Genomic DNA, 6,000 nt, shown 5'->3' on the forward strand with positions numbered 1-6,000 from the left:
AACGATGTGGTTTTTGTTACTAAAATTAAAAAAGGAAAAGAGGTGATACTTCGCTTCTCTTTTACCAACTTCAGGGGTGATACAGAGGAGGCCAGACTGCAGTCTCCCTTGAATTGACGTATCTCCCTTGAATTGATGTATCTTGAGTTCTCTCTACATCTACCCTCCTAATGGAGTGAATGGAGGTGGATGGTAGCCATCTTGCCACGCCCTCCTTCACTCTCCAATGCCTAATTCATTCCAACTCGAGGGAACACTTTTATGACCATTGCTTTTGGGGCAATAATGTAGTATCCCTATAAAGCATGAGTAATTATGCAATCTTTTATTATCCCTATTTCTTATGTAGTGCAGTGTGTTATCGAATGTGCTTGGGGGAAGCAGTGACAATAGGTATATTGAATGGTGAAGTCTCCAAACACATTCAGACATTTTTGCATTCATCCTTAGGGATATAATTTCCATCCATTAGATAGTAGAGATGGAGGGCAGTCTATGAGACTCCATGCTCCTTTTTCATCATACAGTGGTTTTCTAGAAAGGGGCTCCCCAACCAGGAACTGTATTTCTAGCTCCTCTTATGTCTAGGAGGGACCACGTGCTAAATTCACACTGATGGAATATGAACAGAAGTCACTGTGTACCACTTTCAAGCCAGGTTTAAGAAATGTAGGTTTCTTGCTTCAGATTCTCTGCCCCTCCCCCACTCGTACTCTATCTCCCCCAAATAAATAAAACATTAAAAAAAAAAAAAAAAGAAATGTAGGTTTCTTAAGTTGTCTCTTTGCTGACTGGCTGCAGAGGATAACAAAGCCCTGGGAGATGGTATAATGCTGTGATGGGGAGGGGCGGGGATGCCCCGAGCCTAAATCGCTAGAGGAAGAATAAATACCAACCGAAACCATTAACATTGGACTGTTATGAGGGAGAAATATACCACTGTGGTGTTAAATCTCTGAAATGTTGGGGTTCAGACATTACAGCAGGTAGCATCACCCTAACTAAAACAAAAATCCTTTCATTATAGGGTGCTTTCTCCTGGGCTATCACTTCAATATGGAATGTAGATCAGTCGTCTATCTCAGCTACATAAGTTTGGTCCCTCGGTTCTTATGAAGATTATCATTAAGTTGACTGTTCTTTCTTTAGCCGTGTTCTCATTTAGTGACCTGGATGAACAATACAAAGTCTAAAATGAAATTTGCAGACAAATACAAAGCTGAAAGGGATGGCATGATGCTCAGTGAGAGAATCAAGATCCCACATTTTCTAGACTGGAATGATGGGTCAAAAGTAACAAGATGAAATTTAGACATGTATTGAAATGATATGCTTTCAGGGGCGCCTGGGTGGCTCAGTTGGTTAAGCGTCCAACTCTTGATTTCAGCCCAGGTCATGATCCCAGGGGCGTAGGACTGAGCCCTGCATCGGGATCCACACTCAGCACAGATTCTCTCATCTTAAGATTCTCTCTCTCTCTCCCTCTGCGCCTCCCTCCATCTCTCTCTCAAAAAAAAAAAAAAAAAAAAAAAAGAGGGGCACCTGGGTGGCTCAGTCGGGTAAGCGTCTGACTTCCGCTCAGGTCATGATCTCACAGCTTGTGAGTTTGAGCCCTGCATCGGGCTCTATGCTCATAGCTCAGAGCCTAGAGCCTGCTTTGGTTTCTGTGTCTCCCTCTCTCTCTCTGCCCCTCCCCTACTCATGCTCTGACTCCCTCTGTCTCTCAAAAATAAAGAAGCATTAAAAAATTTTTTTTGATTAAAAAAATGAATGATATGCTTTCATAGACAGTGGTTTGAAACAATTGCAGTGATTCATACATTATGATGAATAGGGATGTGCAACATATGATATGCAATGAAAGAAAAAAAAAGGCATCATTTCTGCCAGGTGTAAGGAAAAGTGATTTTTGTGCTCCATGAGATGCAGCTTATGCTCCAGTCACCTGAATAAAGAATCTGGGTCAGAATGCTTTGAATTGTCACCTATATACTTTGAGTGGGTTCACTTCTCCAGACACGGAGACTTCCCTCCACCTGGAAGACCTTGTTTATTTGAAGGACGAGACACGCATCAGAAAGACCGGACTCAAAAAGATTAAAACCTACAGCTTGTTTCTAAGCATCGACTATATTCAAAGAAAATAAATAAATAAATAAATAAAACCTTCATCTTTTAAAATTCATTAAAACTCACATTTATAGAAAAATGGGGACTCGTTCTATGTCAGACTGTCTAGGTGTTGACCTCAGTGGTGAAATGGAATATGGTTCTGTGTGAAATTACCATAACAATAATCACTCATCTTTACAGTGCTCTGGAGTTGAGCCGTCCAATAGAAATATAATGTAAGTCATATGTACAATTTTAATTTTCTAGTAGCCACATTAAAAAAAATAAAGAGGGGGAGCCTGGGTGGCTCAGTCGGTTAAGTGTCTGACTTCGGCTCAGGTCATGATCTTGCAGGTTGTGGGTTTGAGCCCCGCGTCAGGCTCTGTGCTGACAGCTCGGAGCCTGGAGCCTGCTTCGGATTCTGTGTGTCTCTCTCTCTCTGCCCCTCCCCACTCATGCCATGTCTCTCTCTGTCTCTCAAAAATAAATAAACATTAAAAAAAAAGAAACAGGTGAAAATTCTAGTAATATATCTTATTTAACCTGATATATTATCATTGTGACATATCTTCCATAGGAAAAATTATTAATGAGATTCCTTGCATTTTTTTCATACTAAGTATTCAGAATCTGTGTATTTCACACTTGCAGGACATATCAATTCAGACTAGGCACTTTACAAGTGTTCAGGAGCCACATGTGGCTAGTGGCTCATGGATTGGCACAGTTTTTAATTTTTGTTTATCTTTATTCATTTTTGAAAGACAGAGAGAGACAGAGCACAAGCAGGGGTGGGACAGAGAGAAAGGGGGGACACAGAATCTGAAGCAGGCTCCAGGTTCTGAGCTGTCAGCACCAGAGCCTGATGCAGGGCTCGAACTCATGAACCGCGAGATCATGACCTGAGCCGAAATTGGACGCTCAACCGACTGAGCCGCCCAGGCGCCCCGGATTGGCACAGTTTTAGTGAGGGACATTGTCTCATCTAATTCTCTGCTGTAGGTATTATTGTTCACATTGTACAGATAATAAAACTTCTGCAGAACTGAAGCGATTGCTTCAAGACACACAGCCCTAATGGAAGAATCAGGACTCAAAGCCAACTTTCCCAATGGGCAGTGTATCCGGGTACTAAGTGGGTTGACGTAGAGTCACATGGAACTGGCTTCAAATCCTGACTCTGACGGTTCCTTAACTGCGTTACCTTTGGCACATTTTTTTACCCTGACACTCAGTTTTATTATCTGAAAAATAGTGATAATAAGAACCCTTATCGGCTACTGTGGGATTAAATGAGACAATGCATGCAAAGTACTCATCACAGCGCCCACCCACGGCAAGTAGCATGGTCATTACCTTGACAACATGCCTGGTCCTCTTTTCACCTTCCCCACACTGCTTCCCAGGAGCTTCTTGCATTCAATGAGGGTTCTTTTTTTTTTTTTTTTTTTTAATGTTTATTCACTTGAGAGAGAGAGAGAGGGAGGGAGAGAGAGAGAGAGAGAGAGAGAGAGAGAGAAGCAGAGAGAGAGGGAGACGCAGAATCCAAAGCAGGCTCCAGGCTCTGAGCTGTCAGCACAGAGCCTGATGCGGGGCTCGAACCCACGAACTGCAAGATCATGACCTAAGCCAAAGTCGGTCGCGTAACCTACTGAGCCACCCAGGTGCCCCAGTGGGGGTTCGTTTTTGATGGGTAACTCTTACTGCCCCTTCTGACTCCGAAGGGCCTCATCCTTCTACATCACAGCTGCTTTGCTGTCCATCTTGTTTAAATACATTGTTGCCACCTTCCAACAGCCCCAGGGTGCTGACAAACCACAAAGCAAACCCGGAAATGTTGTATGCTAACCACACAGTCCCATTCTGAGATCCCCCATCAAAGAGCCACCTCATGGCTGTGGGGGGTCATAGGAATACCTGGCACTTGGTTCTGGGACTGTCCCCTCCTTCTTTAAGCCCTCTGCAATCCGCACAGCGGACGGGAGGAGGTTGAATGTCCCCAGGCAGGACCTGGGTGTTCTCCTAGCCTCCTCCCTGCCTGGCACTGATATGCTCACTTATCTGCAGTGTCGTAACATGACCCCTTCCCCCAGAGCCAGGTTTAACCACCCGCAAGCCAGTAACACAGTGTTTTTTACCGCCCCGAACGAAATACTTTAATAAAATATGGGGTCGGAGTATCGAGCCCACAAGTAGAAATATCGTGGTGCTCACACAAGCAACGAGCACCGGTGAGAGACCGCCTCCAAAAGTGTTTTCTTTGCCATCGTAGAGCAAGGAGTTTGCTGAAGACAGGCTCTCAAAAGCTTGACATGTAATGAAGTGAAATCCTAGTTCATCCACTCGTTCAACAAATATTTATTGAGCCCCTACCACAGGCCAGGGGTGCAAGATGCTGGGGATGCAACAGTGGGCAAAAGACAAAATTGCTGCCTTGCATGGCCTTATCTTTTCAAGGGGGATGTAGATACAAATCAAATATAGGATTACAAACTCTCGTAAGAGCTACAGAGGGGAGGGAGCAAACCTCCGAGAGATCTGATCTGGTCTGTGGGTCAGAGGAGGCTGCCCTGAGAAGTAACAACTGAGCGGAGGAGGCACAGCCTATGTGAAGGGAGGCGTCTTGGCAGGGCGGAAAGTGTAGCAAGGATTATGCTGGCGTCACCTCAGGGTCCAGAATAACAGAGCTGGCTCTCAAGAGCCTCTCTTACAGGAAGGCCCACTCTGTGCCCTGGGAAAATGGCAGAGCAGAGAGATTTTGGGATTCAGGTTAGACTCTGGGGGCTCTACAACCAGCACCCCTAAGAAAGGTAGAAAAATGCTGCCCCAAACTTCTAGCAGAAGCAAGCCCGGTGGGCAGGTTGGAGAGAGCTGGGCTACGTGACAGCATCCGGGGAAACTAGCCGATGGCCCATTCACAAGCCAGACTGTTCAGGATTTGGCTAGACGAGAGAGAGAGAGAGAGAGAGAGAGAGAGAGAGAGAGAGAGAGAGAGAGCGCGCTAGGTTGGTGATGGTGGAAGAACCCTCCCACCCCCTGAATTGAGAGGGAATGGCAGCTGCAGCCGAATGTCACAAGGCTGGGGTAGTGGCCCGGGTTTCTTTCAGCACTCAATGGGCAGAGCAGTAAGGAAATGGTGGCTACAGAGAGTGGCGGATGGGAAAGGCAGGAGCAGCGAGGGCAGCTTTAGCTGAGTGTAAGCGAGTGGCATTCACCCAGGGGAGAGGGCGGGCCCGGGGTGCTAGGGTCTCACCCAGTGACGTTAGCGTGTCGGGGGCTGGCCACTAGAAATCCTTGCTTTTTCCAATGCCCTTGACTGACCTCCAGATTGTCACGTTGCAGAAATAAGATGATAAAACCCCCAAAATGTCCACAGTTGCGGGGTATGTGTGGGGAGCGCAGCTCACGGTCCCGTGAAGCAAGTGTCAGTCTCTCAGGGGACATTTTCAGCAGCACTGAGAAGCAGCAGGTGCAATAACCACCTGGCACATTCAGAGTTTAAATAAGATCTAGGACATGAGAAACAGCATTTAGTGTAGGCTCTGACTCTTGGGGTGCCCACTCTTCCCTCATTTTTGTAGATCTACCCACAGCTGAGATACATATCAAGAGAAAATAGGTAAGAGTAGGGAACTTTCACATTTATGGTCATTTAAGGAAATGTAAATAGAAACCCATTAAATACTTAAAAAATTTTTTTTTAATGTTTATTTATTTTTGAGAGAGACAGAGACAGAACTGCGAGTGGGTTAAGGGCAGAAAGAGAGGGAGACACAGAATCCGAAGCAGGCTCCAGGCTCCGAGCTGTCAGCACAGAGCCTGACGCGGGGCTTGAACTCACGAGCTGTGAGATCATGACCTGAACCAAAGTCATTGGCTCAACTGACT

Source organism: Prionailurus viverrinus, chromosome B3 (genome assembly GCF_022837055.1).
Source record: "Prionailurus viverrinus isolate Anna chromosome B3, UM_Priviv_1.0, whole genome shotgun sequence".
NCBI lineage: Eukaryota > Metazoa > Chordata > Mammalia > Carnivora > Felidae > Prionailurus > Prionailurus viverrinus.